Genomic DNA, 15,790 nt, shown 5'->3' on the forward strand with positions numbered 1-15,790 from the left:
TTAAAGCTTCCTCCCTCCCATCCTCTTTCCTTTACCTCACCCCCCACGCCCCACCCCCTCCTGTATCTAACATACTGCGAGGAAATGCCACCAGATGCCCAGTGTCTAAGACGGGCATTATGTTCTTAGAGGATGTCCTGGTAATTCAGGTTTTTGCCAGGCTGTTGATTATTATCATGTTGTCTAGAAGTGGTAAGGATGAGGGGCAAGAGAGGACAACAGGTAGCCATCTCTGATGCCTGGTCACGTGATGCAACAGTCTATGCAAAACAAGATCTTACACACCCAGAGGGGACACACGTCTGTTTGTTTTGTATTATGGAGAGATGGGAACAAGATCCGAGGAATAAACAAACAGACGTCAAAATAATTATATTCTTGTACTCTTCATTATTAACAGTATTATTAGAAGTATTCAGGGAATAACTAAACGGTATTGAGGGATATCTAAATGGGAGTCCACCAACAGCAGCGTTTAGTGTTGTATTTTATAACATGTTACTCATCAAGAATTTAAAACTGGAGGAGCACGATTTCATTTGCCATAAGAAAATGTGTCAATCATAGGGACTCGGGGAGAAAGTGGTTTGTCAGAGCCTGAGGGGGCCACACTGACCTAAATACAAAATAGTCAACAGCAATAATACACTCACCAACCAAGCAAGAACACTGGGGAAACAAACGTTTAACTGTGCAAAAACAGCACCGGTAAAGATACCACAACTGGGAATCTATAGAATTGAAGGCAGACTTAATGTTTCATAAGAAAATGTCACCAGTAGACACAAAAGAAGATTTTCTGCAACACCCACATTTCCATCCTAAGGAAATAAGACATGTTTTTAATCTGCGAGCAGATCTTTTCATCTGTAACTAGCCGTCTTACAAGGAAATCCATTTGTTATTCCTCTCGTTTACATATCTGAGAGGTTTGGACAGATGTTTCTGGCTTATAGTTATTGGCATATGGTTTTCACAGAAAGGGTTAAAAAACACTGTTAAGATTAAAGTTGAACCTTCCCAGTAAAGAGGATTTATCAACACTCAGCTCATCAGTAATGCTGCATTCATGAGGTGAGTCAGTGAGGACTGATGCCACCATGTGGTCAAGGCTGATGTTGTGGATGAACTCAACCAGCCTGTAGGCATGTTCTGGTTATTTTATCCTAATACAACATGTAGCCATTAGATGGCTTGTCTGCCTCTGTATGTGTGTTAATGATAAACAGACCTTTTAAAAAGTTGGATGATTTACACAAAGTTTTGGTGATTTAGAAAAACATACAATTACTGCTAGCCAAAAGTAAGAAGTGTGCTTTAATAATAATAATAATAATAATAATAATGCTGAATAAGAGGTTGAAAAGTGATGTAAATGTTAATGTTAAATATTAACCTGGTCTGAAGGACTGGACAAAGCTTTGAATGCCTCTTAAAATGCACTGTTTATCTTATATGGAACAGAAACACTGAATCACAACAGAACAAGTGTACGGCGTAAAACATCCTCATTTTAGCTAGCTTAGCATTTAATGCTCATAAAAATTTCACGTGTAGCTTAAAATGAATTTGGATTAATTTACTGCAGAATGGAGGCTCTAGGTTTGTTTGGTCTGTTAATGGTGCATACTTTTATACAGTGCATTCTGGAAGGTAGTACTAGAGTACCTTCTTTACATTTCAGATGGAAATATTACACCTGCTAGTACTACTCATAATAACTACTAAGATGCGGGACAATGCTACGATCAAACCTGTGTTTTTTACATATTGCCTTGCACACAAGAAGTGTATAATTTTCTTTTTAGTATAATGAGTTTCATGCCACAGGATATTTTTGTAAGAAAATGTCTAAGCCCTTTATGACTCCACCCTCAGTTCTGTTGGGTACACATTACGTTTCTTTCAGAAGAAGCCCATTTATTTGGATGGCCGATTGCAGTGTCTCAGAATACACACTGAAAGTGAGGAGAATCCACATGTGATAACAAATATAATTGATAGCTAAGTCATGTGAAATCTATACATTTGCTAAAAAATGTCTTTTCCAATAAGTCAGCGTTTCTTTCAGACCCTAACCCTTTCAGACTGTCCATGAAAGCACTTTTATTAAACAATCAAGTACAATTTGAAAATCTAACTAGAATAGGAAACTTTAAGAAACTAAAATAATGAAGGACGTCAGTCACGCCAGTGGACTAAGAGCGCCGAAAGCTAAAATAAGCTAATAATCGCTGATCTAACCTACGTTAGCTAACGCTTTTGACACCACTTAGCAAAGAAACATATAAAACCAGATGAGCCACAGCAGTGACATCAGCACTTTTGCTTGCTAATATTTCATGTAGTATGTTTTAAATCTGCACCACTGGTTTGTGTAATGAAATTACAGTGCAAACATCATTCTATGCTTTTTGAGCATAAACATTGTGTAGACATAGAAATATTCATGAAAACTTGTTTTTAAGTTTTTCTTGTCTCTTGTTATTTTAGTTATATTTACATTTTTTTTAACATTCAGTCAGGATTAAAATTCCTAAATCAGAGTATTACACAAAAATTAAAAAACAACTGAAAATGTCTTCTTTGCTTAATAAACGTGATATTATCACATCAGTTAAAATAGGAAAGTTAAATCTGTTTGTAACTGTAAAAATTTGAATATGACACTTGCTCATCCAGCTCTAGCCAATCATTTAGTTTTTTTTAATCTATCTATTATCTATGTTTCTCTCTACATATATATAAATTCCTGTGTGACCTTTGCTCTACCTGCTGCACACAAGCACATGTGCTGTAAGTTGAGCTGCACCCGTAGCTAAATACTGGTTGACCTACAAAACCAGTAAGAGTGCTGATGTTCATCACAACCGCAGGACCCCGGTGTGTCGTAAAGACTCATGCTGATCTGAGAGTCTATGAGGCTTGACGCGTGACATCGACCTCACGAAAGAACAGGAGAGGGAGAATAAACACATAACTGCCCAGTAACAAGGGCTTGCTCCTCATTGGCTGCAGAAGGATGTTGCATTGATCATACTCTTTGTGCAAAAATGACACATGGGGTTTTCAGTCGTGCACACGCAGGCAGGATTACGGTAACATGCAGTTCGTGTGTGCACATCAGCACTTGGAAGCTTGGATGTGCATGAACATACGTACTCTGCGTCACACAATTACACTTATCAGCAAAGTGTTGGTGAGAACTAGGGCAGAATCACACCAGCAAGAATCTTTTTTTAGTTACATTTCCTCTGAGATTTGAGCCCCCGCCACCCCCAACCCAAGATTAGCACTTCGCCCCTAGTAACAGTGTTGCTGTTTTGTTGTTACACATCACCCACCATCATTCATACTTGATGTCAACACTGTTTCCTCTTCCATCACTGGCTTCTTTTTGTAGTAGCACATAGTTTACCCCTTCAATTAGAAATATCACTTTGATCTGAAAATGGGCAGTTGGTCTTTCTAACTAGAAACAGGACATGAAAAAGGGCTAATTGCAGTTGAAAAATCATCTTTTTGATTTGTATAAAACCTACACAAAGAGTTCATAGATTAACTGAAGGTAGATTTTAAGACTTTTTAAGATTTTTTTTAACATATGTTGTAAATACTATATTTAGTATATATTTATGTGTAACACCAGAGGTGACATTGTTAAACTACTGTAAATTATTTGCACAGTCATGGACCATATATGCAGCTAGTTGCAGCTTATTTAACTTCTTGAGGGAGAAAAATCAAAGCAATGTACTTTAAATGTCTGAAACACATTTTTGAACAATTTAAAGTTTTCTATACACAAAACCCACACAAAATAGGTGTGATAGGAGTGGGACAAAATCCCCCCAGAGATGTGTGCAAAACTTGTGGCTAGCTACAAGACATGTCTGACCTCTGTGATTGCCAACAAAGGGATTGAATACTCATTTCCTCCATGAAAATGTAAATTCATTTATAACTTTTTAAAAATGCATTTCTCTGGATTTTTTGGCTATTGTTCTGTCTCTCTCTGTTCAAATGAACCTGCCATCAAAAATATAGACTCATCTCTTTGTTAGTGGGCAAACTTACAAATTTAGCAAAGGTTCAAATAGTTCAAATAATCCTCCTATGGGCCTTCCACCCACAGGAGGGGCCATAAGGCAATGTTTCCCAACCTTTTGGAGCCACAGCACATATTTCATATTGGCAAAATCACACGGCACACCACCAAACAAAAATGTCACAAAAAGCATATTGATCATTTTTCCCTGCACACCATGGATAGTGGAATTGGCTCCTTTTTTGCTTTCTTCTGACCACTACTCATGTTAGGACCTTCATCTGAGTCGGAATTTTCTCCAGGACCAGGTCAGACTGACTACTTTTTCTTTTCAGATATTTATCTATTGCACTGCATCTCACAGCAAGACTATTATCTAATTTCTTCTTCATGTTCTTCTGTTTTACTGCCAGTGGGCAACCAATTTAATTAGAGCAGGTAGTTGTACTGCCCTCTAGTGGAAGAGAATGTAATTTTTCTGCCTGTTACTCACACTGATTGCTTAGAGCACTAATCAGGTGAAACCAGATAATCTTCCACGGCACACAGTGGATGGGAAACACAGCCATAAGGGTTCAGTGCTTTATGGGTCGAGCAATGGTCACAGGTAGAGGTCCCTGGTCCAGTCCCTGGCTCCCAAAGTTGGCTTGTGGAACTAAAAAAACCTTTAAAATACATGGCTACTGTTGCCAGACGAAACCACCAACATATTTTTAATTACTAACATATTTTTTTTCTTTTAAAAGTTGAAAAAAAAAAGTATTTTCTGCACCTGGAAACAAGTCAGTACGTATGAGAGCAGACAGATGAAACGTCATGTCCACTAGGGCTGCCACAAACGATTATTTTGATAGTTTTTGCGATTAGTCGACTAATCAGATCATGCATCCATTGTACGTAAAACGGACAGCTTATTGCACCAGCATGCATCTGCTCTTATATAACTATCACTAGCTTACAGCTTGAAGTGTTTAACCTCCTAGGACTTGCCGTCCACATATGTCAGACCTTCCCAAGTGGGGCCCGCCCCCTACAGGCGGCGCAGAGCCATTGCAGGGGGGGGCGCGGGATGAAAGGGGGGGGAAACAAAACAAAACGCTTGGACACTGCTAGCACGGGGTGCCCACACAAACGCAAAGCAGGAGATGAAGCATCGCTGAATATGTTTCCAAACCAACTTCATTCTAAGCCAAAGACTAGAAAATATGGTGAAGCAAATCTGCCCTTTGGCTTCACCTGCACAAGTGCCGAGTTAGGTCTCCCCCTGCAGAATTGGTTTTCCCTGCATCGGGAGCAGCGCTGGGCTGTTTAGATCACGGACAAACAGTATCCCACATTCTGGATTTTTAGTTCACAAACACTTGTTGTAATGACTAACTGCTCCTGACATTTTGGAGATGTTACTTCTTTATACAGTAAAGTTACAGTGGGATACAAATAACATCAGGCTGATCCTGCCACGATTTGTTCCCTCAGTTCAAATCCCGGACAAACAGTGTTCCACAGTTGTTTATGTTTTTAAACCCATTTTGCACAGAGAGGCATTTTTTGAAAAATGTATTGATAGCAATGTTGAATATTATTACACATGAAAAAAACAACTACACGTAAAATAATTACATGTGACGCCTCTGCCTTTGTAATGGAGGGACAGTAACTGCTAGGGGTGGGGGGAAAAATCGATACTGTGTAGTATCGTGATATTTTGTTTGCTAATAATGTATCGATACAGGGATAGCAGGAATCGATATTTTGTTACAAAAAAAGTTTTTGTGCTCTGACTTCAGAGCATGTTGATCAGCTCCTTTTTCTGAGCAAGAATCCTGACACTCCTTCACTGTCCAAATGTGTTTAACTTTTTTTTGGCAGCAATAAACATGACAGTTTACTTATTTTAATTTAAGACATGTTTTATTTTAATTAAGTTTAAAACTTTTTTATTTAATGTAAAATTATATTTAGTTTTATTTTACTTTCAAATTCTTCAGTTGCTGAATGGGCTGCATAGTTTTCATAAATTGCATAGTTCAGAATAGCTATAATTGTACCAGATGGTTGCATTCAGTTAAGTTGGACTAGACTGTAATACAAACCGTTCAGTTTGTCAACAATAAAACTGACTGAAATGAGAGAAAGACTGAGTGTGAGACTTTGATATTAGATAAAATGAATATTGATAAAGTTTACCTTTATGTACAGAATCTGAATATCGCAAAATATTTTAAAAAATCGCAATAATAGCGTATCGTGCGTTAAGTATTGTGATAATATCGTATCGTGGGATGTATGGTGATTCCCACCTCTAGTAACTGCGTGTGTATGTAAGCGTGTAAACACTGCGGATAGTCAGATTAACAGTATTTTGTCTCTATCTGCCATTCTGCAATTCATCTCATGTAAACAATAACGTGGCGCATGGCGTGACGTGAAAAAGGCTCATACCTTTGACGTTGCGTGACGAACTCTGTATTCCTCGTCCACACGTAAACGCAAAAAAGGAGTTTTAAAAAAACTTTCAGTTTTCGGTGATTCGAAACGTCGTTTACGTGTGGACGAAACAGCTGCGTTTTCAAAATCACCCGTGTAGGTTTGGACGTAGCGTAACAGAGTTAGTAGTTTATTTTATTACTACCTGTAATTGTTTACTAAATGTTTGAGGTGTGAAATAAACTGCAATGGAGCAAAATATGGGTGTGTGTGGTTGGAGGATGTGTTTGTGCGCGCGTGCACGCGCGGGGGGGGGGGGGGCGAACATTTTTCTCGTAAAACAAAGGGGGGCCCAGCAAAAAAAGTTTGGGAACCACTGACATATGTGGACATCACATTTTGGGTTATTTAGACCAAAATACTCAATTTTGCTCTACAAGGGCTTGATATCCACTTACGAGGACATTATACTGCTACTGTTCTATCGAAATTTTAAACGAATATCCTCATATGTGGCTCTCATTTTTTTTAGAAACAAAAATCAGGTAAAACAAAAAAATCTGGTAATTCTTTGTTTTTACATTCATCGGGTCCCAATATGCCCAAATATCAAAGAGAATTTAAAATGCATGCCGTGGAAGAGTTTGGGTCTTAGGAGGTTATGGTATGTGCTAACTAAAAATAAAGACAAGATGGTAGTTTATTAAATTTTAATTAAATGTGCAGATTGTTTCGGTGGAGTTTAATAAACTCAGCCGATTTACTCAGGAACAAATAAAATAAAATAAAAATATTGGAATGTTTCCGTTTCGTTTCTTTTTTGTTGTTGTTGCTCACAGTTCATGTGGTTTCTTTCTTTCTCTTGTCTTTCACTGCTGTGATCACCTACTTCCCCACTCACCTACAAACAACACCCTCTATTTCTCCATATTTTCACACCACGATCACGCAAACACATCAGCTCAACGGCAGCACATTCACAACAGCCTCACAGCACGCACAGACTTGCAGGACACATAAGCAAGCCACGCTTGTTCATATTAGTGAATATTCACACACATAGTCAGACTTATGGAGCCTCTCACCACACTTCTTTTTCTCTTTCTATTTACAAACAAGGGATGTTTCCACATTCTCTCCACCTGTCTAAACGAAACACCCAGCATACTTCATTAGACATACACACACAATTATGGGAATGCTGAGGTTTGTCACATGGAATGTAAATGGAGCTGGCTCCAGAGGAAAGAGGTTAAAGATATTTAACCAGCTTAAAAAACTACAGGCAGATGTTGTTTTATTACAAGAAACTCACAGACCTGTCACAGGCTTAAACGAACTTAAAACACCTGAGTTTCCTAACGTGTTTGCAGCCTGTTATAATTCTAGACAACGGGGAGTAGCAATTTTAATACATAAAAATGTTAATTTTACAGTACTCGATACAGTTATAGATCCAGAGGGTAGATTTCTAATTATTAAACTATCAATATTGAACAAAAAACTATGTATTGTTAGTATATATGGTCCAAATGTTGATGAACCCTCATTCTTCCACGGATTTTTTAGTGCACTCTCTGAACACCTTGATTGCACACTCATTCTTGGCGGTGACCTCAACCTTGGACTAAATGAAGACATGGATAGGCTCAACACAACAGGAACTCAGCGCAATTGGCAGTCCACAAATATAATCAAACAGTATATGAGCGACTTTGGTCTTTGCGATGCATGGCGCTCTCTTCACCCCACCAGTAAGGAATATACTTTTTTCTCGCATGTTCATCACTCCTACTCTCGTCTGGATTATTTTTTGGTCAGCAGCTCACTGCTGTGTGACATTTTAGACACTGAGATTCATCCTATAGCTGTCAGCGATCATGCTCCTGTATCTTTAACACTAATGCACAAGAATAACACTACGCCAAGAAAAAACTAGAAATTTAATATATCACTACTTAAAGATGAAGACTTTATTAAATATTTTAAAAAGGAATGGACTTCATATTTAGACTTTAATGACACTCCCGGAATATCTGCTTCTGTTCTATGGGAAGCAGGGAAAGCTGTGATGAGAGGTAAAATAATTTCTTTCTCATCACACAAAAAGAAAGAAGAAAACAAAAATATTCAGGAATTAGAAAAAAACATCAAATCACTAGAAGAAGCCTACGCGTGCGACCAAGATCAGGAAACATTGAACAAAATATGCAAAACAAAACTAGAATTAAATGAAATTATTAATAAAAAAACACAATTCCTTATACAAAGACTTCGCTTGCAGAATTTTGAACACAGTAACAAATCAGGTCGATTTCTAGCTAACCAGCTAAAAATAAATAAAGAAAAAACAACTATATGTGCTGCTAAAGATTTATCGGGGAACATAGTATATGATCCTGGAAGAATAAACAACATTTTTAGGGATTTCTATGAAACTTTATACTCACCACAAATAAACCCATCTAAAAATGAAATTGATCTGTTTCTTGACAACGTAACTCTTCCAAAATTACTAGATAGTCAAGCAATGGAACTGGATTCGCCACTGACGCCAAGTGAACTCCAGGAAGCCCTGATAAGTATGCCCAATAATAAGGCTCCAGGTCCAGACGGCTTCCCTGCAGAATTCTACAAAGAATTCTGGATAATTTTGGCACCAGTATTCCACGACATGTTGCAGGAAATCGAGGAAAATGGCAGACTACCACCAAATATGAATTCTGCCAACATTAGTCTCCTGCTAAAACCAGGCAAAGACCCTTTATTTCCCTCAAGCTATCGTCCAATTTCTCTTTTAAATGTAGACCTTAAAATAATCTGCAAAGCTCTCTCAAAGAGATTAGAGAAAATGACCCCCCTCTTAATTCATCCTGACCAAACTGGTTTCATAAAAGGTCGGCACTCCTCAACAAACACTCGTAGATTACTTAATTTAATAGACTACTCATACGATAAAAACATCGAAACCATAATATTATCTCTAGATGCAGAAAAAGCATTTGACAGAGTTAACTGGAAATTTTTATTCGCAACTTTACACAAATTTGGTTTTGGAAACTCTTTCATAAACTGGATAAGAATATTATACAATTCCCCAACAGCTCGTATCAGAACAAATGACCAGACATCCTCCAGCTTCTATCTCCTGAGGGGCACCAGACAGGGATGCCCACTCTCCCCTTCACTTTTTGCAATTTTTATCGAACCTCTAGCAGCAGCATTTAGACAGGCTACAACAATTAAGGGCATAAAATGTAAGAACATAGAACATAAAATCAGTCTCTATGCGGATGATGTGTTGCTTTTTCTGCAAAACACACAAACCAACCTCTCTGAGGTAATTACTTTAATAAACTGGTTTTCAAGAGTTTCAGATTATTCAATTAACTGGCCAAAATCTACAGTTCTCCCCATTAACTGCTCCTTCCATAATTCTTCCTCTGCCCCACTGCAATCCGGAAATATTAAATATTTAGGTATTAATGTCTCTCCTAAGCTTTCAGACTTAACTAAATTAAACCACATCCCACTTCTAAAGAAAGTAGAAGGCGATCTGACTAGATGGAAATCTTTACCCATATCACTCATGGGAAGGGTCGCCACTATAAAAATGATGATCTTGCCAAAAATAAATTACTTATTTTTGATGATCCCTAACAAACCATCACAAGATTGGTTCAGATCTCTGGATTCATATATTTCCAAATTCCTTTGGAAAGATAAACCCCCGCGTATCAGCTTAAAAACGCTACAAAGAACCAAGGATAGAGGAGGATTAGATCTGCCTAATTTTCACCAATACTTCTTAGCCAACAGGCTTCAGTTCATCTCAGAATGGTTAAAACATACCTTCTTAGTTGAGCCCTGGCTAGATGTTGAACAGGCACTATGCAAGGATCTAGAGATTTCAGACTACCATTTATTAGCTCAAACATCAAAAGACATGAATACTTTAAAAGTATCAACATCAGCTTTTCTCTGACAGCATGGTGGGAGTTTCTAAAAATAACGGAGTCTTCATTAATCCCATGCAAACGTACACCTATCTGGAATAACCCTGACATATTACAAAACAATAATATGATTAATTTCCCAGAATGGAGTTGTAAAGGAATTAAATACTTAGAACATATATTAGAGGGAACAGAATTTATTCCATTTGACAGACTAGTTGCACAATATGGGATCAACAAGACAAGATTTTTAGAATATCAACAAATTAAATCCATAGTAAAAAAGAAATTTAACCTCAGTCAAGTTGAATTACAAACACCACTAAGTGCGGCACATTTTCTTACTCTTAAATCCCCCAAATTATTATCTAAAATATACAGAACACTTTCAAAATTAGATGAATCAATATCCCTTCCTATTGCAAAGTGGGAAGCAGATTTATCAGTCAGCTTAGACCAAAACTTCTGGTCTCAGATTTGCTTAAAAACCTTTAAATTAATTAAAAATCACAGTCTGCAATTAATACAATACAAAATACTACATAGAGTGCACTATACAGGTCATCGGATGTTCAAGATGGGCTTTACATCTTCCAACAACTGCTCACACTGTCAAGGCAATACACCAGACAATTACATCCACGCTCTTTGGTTCTGTCCACCAGTGCAAAAGTTTTGGCGCGAGATATGTGAAGACTTATCAAAGTGTCTGAAATGTAACATTCCAACCTCCCCCTTAGTGTGTTTACTGGGCAGCTTAGATAATGTCACTTCAGAAAAGAATATCGCCCATATGATTTTCACTGCCCTATGCATAGCCAAGAAAACAGTCCTCATGAACTGGAAAAATAAAAATAATCTTAATTCTAACCAATATAGAAATTATCTATTAGATTACATTAGTCTTGATACAGCCTCTGCCACCACATCAGATCAATTGCTCTGGGCTCCTTTGATCAGCTCCATCACCTAGTGGGGGTGGGGGGTCATAGTTTGGTCCCGCCTTCACTGTTGTGATTGGTGTGGGGGTAGGGACAGGCTTAGGGCGTCGGGGGGTTCCCCGGAGGCATCTTCCTTGGGGGGCTCAACCCGGGGTAGCGGTCATGTCCGGTTAGGGGCTCTGTTGGCTCTCAGGTGACTGTTTCCTCGCGGCTGCGTGCAGCGGGGCTAGGGGAGGGTCTGTGCTGACGGACGTGGGTTACTGACCTGGTAGCCTGGCTGGCCCTGGGTGGGTCCGGGATGGGCGTGAGGTTCTGGGGGCGCTCCGTCTCTGGGCTGGGGCCCGGGCCGGGCCTCGGGGGCTTGGATCCTGGTTGGTGTGTTGCCGGGGTTGTGGGCGGGTGGGTGCATGGGGGCCCGGCCCTGGAGCAGGGTGCCGCCGGTGCGTCGAACCGCCTGGGGGGCTCTTCAACTGGTGGGGGAGATGGTCACATCTTGCAGGAGCTTTCCTCTCTTCAGGAACTCTCTCTGCAGGAGGGGGAGATACAGGAGAGGTGGAGGAAGATCTCAGCCTGGGCGTTTACTGTCTTATGTAGTCTGGAAGATGAGTGGATGGCGGGGTGGGTGCAGTTTTCTCTGTGGTGGGGTTGGGTGGACTGTCCCGGGCTCTGTGGGGCCGGGAGGCGCTGCTGCACTGGGCCCCGGTCTGGATGGGCCTAGGCCCCCTTTCCCTGGCGGGTCGCGGAGTGTGGGAGTGCCTACTGGGGTCAGCGGGGGAGCTGGCCCCAGGGAGGGGTTACCTGCCCCTCCCTTCCTTCCCTCCCCATCTCCAGCTGCCTCCCTCTTCCCGCTCCACCACAACCACCCACACATGCAGGGCCTTGGAGTAGGGGTATGTCACCAGGGTGCAGAGGAGGCTACCCCCCCCTCTGTCCCCTTCTGGCTGCCTCTGCCTCAATTTTATCCCACATCTTAGACATTCACATTATTCATACTCTCATTACACATACATATAGGATCTTGGGGGTGGGCACAATCACGGAGTCCAAATTACCATCAGGGTGTACACCTCACCCCTGGCGTCGTTGCCCACCTCTCAATTTTAAATACACTTAGACATTGAGGGCTATCAGGAGGGACTATGTGCTTACCTGCTGCTCCTTGGCAGGTAGCTCCATGCCCTCCTGGGTTTTAATTGCACCTTAGAACACACATGCATCAACACTACAATGAGCGGGTGGAGGGAGGTTTGGAGTCTTCTCCCACCCCCATTCTCTGCGGCCTGCTGGAGCGGGAGGGCTAGGTGGAGTTGGCCGTCCGACTGCGGTCTGGAGTGTGGGGCTTCCCTGCTGCTACGGAGTCGGGGTGGTCTGCCTCTCCCCACCGCAGGGAAAAGGGTAACACCACCTGGGTCTGGGTGCAGTTCCCCCCTCCAGGGGCAAGGGTACCTAGACCCGGTTTGTAGAGTACGCTTGGGGAGTGTGATCGTGTGTACAGCGTCTCTTTATGTCTGTCTCCACGTTGGTTGAGTGTGGAGTGAGTGCATATGAGAGCATGAGGGGGGGAATGGATGTTTGTGTCTGTGTGTGCTTGTATGTCTGTGTCTATATGTCAGGTTGGGTATCAGACGCCACCTCTCTGGGGACACCTCAGGCCCTCCAAGGTTTGGAGGCCTATCTCCACCTACCACCACTTCCCCTGCCGGTGGCGGACTCCCTCAGACATCGGTGCGTTGGTGGTTCTTTGTGTCTGGGGGTGGGCGTCCAGGTACACACCGGCTCACTCCTTGGCGGCCGCTTATCGGGGCCTGGAGCCTGGGGCTCGCTCGGGCCCCTTCGGGGGTGGGGTGCCCCCGGCCTCTCGGCCTGGGGCTCGGTCACTCAGGCACAGCTGGCGGCCGGCGGAGCTCACGGGTGCGTCACTGCAACTCCCCCTGGCTTCTGCTCCGCGGCTGCTGAGTGAACCCTCATCTGGGACTCTCCTCAGCTCTTACTGGAACAGTGGCGCGGCTGCCCCTCTGTTGGTCTTCCATGGTTTCTTGTGTTCTGGGGGCCTCTGGATGTCTGGAGTTTTGATCTCCTCCATACCTGCTTCACACCCTGGAGGACGGGGCTGTGGCCCCCCCACACTCCCTAGCAGATCGTTACATGGAGAAACCTTTGGAATACAAGCGCGCTGATCCACACAGGTATGCACACGGGTGTTCACTGCTCGTAGACCCAAATTACACCTTTCTTGGCTGCTACTTCGAAGCACATCTGTCCTGCGTGCTGCACAACAACATTGAATATTTAGTATTTACTGCTGTTTACACTTAGCTAGATTAATGCGATGGTGTTGTGTTTAATATGTTGCTTTGTTTTTTGTTTTTTTTGTCTTTTTTTGCTTGTTTTCTATTCTTCTCTCAACAGGTGATCCAGGAGATTTTTATTTTTTTTCTCCCCCCCTTTCTCACTGTCCCTCTCCCCTTCTGTTTTTCCTTTCCTTCCTCTTTCTTTCTCCCTTTCCTATCTCTCACTCATGTCTGTCCCGTCTGTAACATCTGAAAATAAAATATAATAAATAATAAAAACAAAGATCGACCAAATGGACCAATACGGCAATGCCACGATAATCCATTTGGCAAAGTAAATCCATTGGGTATCCTTGTTGGTCTTCAGACAACAATTCTGATGGCTAAAGAACCAAATGGGACAGGCGAAAAAAGAAAAAAGAAAAAAAAAAAAAAAAAAAAAGGATAACATTTTTAAGTTATCTAAGTGACTTATATATCATGTTTAACCTGAGTAGCGAAAGACGGCGGTGGGTTTGAAAACGATTTGCCAGGAGTCCGGTGTTCTCACGGCTCTAGTGAGCCTTGAACCCCGGCTAGCTATCGAGCTGGTGGGTAACAGACGTCTCCGAAAACGTTGGAGCGCTTTTGAAAATATGTGGTGTCTTGATAAACTGAGCAGATATTTGAGGTTTACACAGCTACATTCTCGCCTGAAAATATGTTAAACGTTTATTTTGTGACCCAGAAAGAATAATAAGAGTAATATTAAAACTAACTAGCTGCCGCCATTGTTGGAAACTAAGCAGAGCCGTGCTATGAATTCTGGGACACAGCTTCTTCTCCTTCTGGGTTTAACAGCAGCTGGCATCCTTGTACATGCACTTGCTGCCATCTTCTGTTTCAGTCCGTTATTACACTCTTAAATCCTACTACTTATTCCTGCGTCTTTTGGGATCTTACAAAGCTTCAAACGAGGCGTCGACTATTAAATTAGTTGTCGACGATTTTGATAGTCGACGTAATCGTGACTAGTCGACTAATCATGGCAGCCCTAATGTCCACCAACACAAAATAATGTTGGGCAATTTGTTCTGCCTTGAATTTAGTGGAATGAAATCCAAACAAAAAGGAGCAGTTTCTTGCTTTCATGCAGCATGTATTGGACAACAACCACGCAGAGCTAGCACCTCCACTGATACAGGGGACAGAGTGCTGGTATTTACCAACATTTGAAGTTTATCATCCAAGAAAGCCAGACCAGATCAGAGTAGTTTTTGATTCTAGTGCACAATACAAGGGCATCTCTCTGAACAATGTTCTACTCACTGGACCAAACCTGAATAATAGTCTCTTAGGTGTCCTTATGCGTTTCAGGAAGGAGCAGGTGGCAGTGACAGCAGACATCGAACAGATGTTTTACAGTTTTGTGGTAAGAGAGGATCATCGAGACTTTTTGCGCTTTCTGTGGTACCGTGATAATAACCCAAGCAAAGACGTGGTGGAGTACAGGATGCGAGTCCATGTATTTGGCAACAGCCCTTCACCGGCAGTGGCTACTTACCTCCTCAGGAGAGCAGCTGAGAAGGGAGAAAAGCAACATGGGCCAGACACCAAACGCTTTGTGGAACGTGAGTTTTATGTGGATGATGGTCTAGTTTCTTTGCCAACTGAAGAGGAAGCCATTTCCCTGATTAAGAGAACGGAAGCCTCTCTTTCAGAGTCTAATATAAGGCAGGATAGTATCAAACAACATGAATGTGCTGAGAGCATTTCCAGCAGAAGACCACGCGAAAGAAATCAAGGATCTGGACCTAGGAGCAGAACCTATTCCTACACAGCGCAGTCTTGGTTTGAGCTGGGAAGTGGCTACAGATACATTCACTTTTCAAGCATCGACCAACCAGCAACCTTTCACACAGCGTGGGGCTTTATCCACAGTAAATAGCCTCTTTGATCCTCTTGGGTTTGTAGCTCCTATCACCATTCAAGGAAAGTTCCTACTAAGAGAACTATCCACTTCAGTAAGCGACTGGGATGAGTCACTCCCATTGGAGAAATACAGTGAATGGGAAGCATGGAGGGACTCACTACAAGACCTCCAACAGCTGCATATTCCTCGAGCTTACACACTCAACTCTCCTTCAA

Source organism: Mchenga conophoros, linkage group LG10, assembly GCF_057382185.1.
Source record: "Mchenga conophoros isolate Kocher_MC1m ecotype Shallow Benthic linkage group LG10, M_conophoros_male_GT1.1, whole genome shotgun sequence".
Lineage (NCBI taxonomy): Eukaryota > Metazoa > Chordata > Actinopteri > Cichliformes > Cichlidae > Mchenga > Mchenga conophoros.